Here is a 953-nt window from a genome sequence, read left to right as displayed (position 1 = left end):
ACGCAACCCTAACCCTAACTTTAATTTAATCATCTTCCATTCTTACATTACACCGCCTTACAAGACCTGTGTCAAATTGTGGCTGCAATGTGAAATCAATTATTCCCGGCTGTACTTACAAAAAAAAGGAGGGTGGGGGCCTTGCTATTGCAGCTTCTTCTGATAATAAATAGGCTCAGGTGTGGCACTCCCCCCCTAGCCGATGGGTTCTGTAATCCCACGGTGGATTATTCTGAGTAGTAATTAGATGATCATTTTAGTAGAACTAAACCATGTTTGTAGCTCAGGGCTGGACAATAAAAGGATTTCTGATATACGGTACAATGACTAACACTTGGATGGAAGTCAAATGCTTCAAATCCTGAACAGATGACTGAACAGAGATTGTGGGCTGTGCTGGATGTTTTTTTCATGCATGGCCATGGGTTGTAATGTGTGCAACCTAATGTGTTCACTGTGCAACAATCTCTTACGTCACCTTATTCCTTGAAGCATAGGAGTGGTGTACTGTAACTATGTGCTTGCATACCAATCAAGTTGCAATATCCGGGGCTCCATAGTGAAGCCTCTGTGGAAGTGCCACAAACTGCTGTGGGGCTGGCTGCAGATGGGAGCAACTTCCATAGACCCCCATGTTGACATTTCCAACTTTACAGCAGAAATAAACATGCATCTGCCCTGGTTCAAAAACCATATTCTCTATATAGTTAGATTCCCCCTTTATGACAACTTTGGGGGGTGTTCATTTCTCAAAACTCACCTGGTAAAGTTATATTAAAGGGGACCTATCATGCAAAATCCACTTTTTCATGTCTTTTATACATCAACATGTGTCCCCTCTGTGTAAAGAGATTCTGAAAGTTCCAGGAAAAAAGATTCTCTCTCTTTTTGTCCTGATCCATTTATATAAAAACCTGTCTGAAAATGAGCTGATCTGATTTTAGCCACTTTTT

The sequence above is a fragment of the Notothenia coriiceps genome, unplaced genomic scaffold (assembly GCF_000735185.1).
Source record: "Notothenia coriiceps isolate Sejong01 unplaced genomic scaffold, NC01 NC01_scaffold00037246, whole genome shotgun sequence".
Classification (NCBI taxonomy): domain Eukaryota; kingdom Metazoa; phylum Chordata; class Actinopteri; order Perciformes; family Nototheniidae; genus Notothenia; species Notothenia coriiceps.
Note: the sequence above shows the minus strand (reverse complement) of the source record.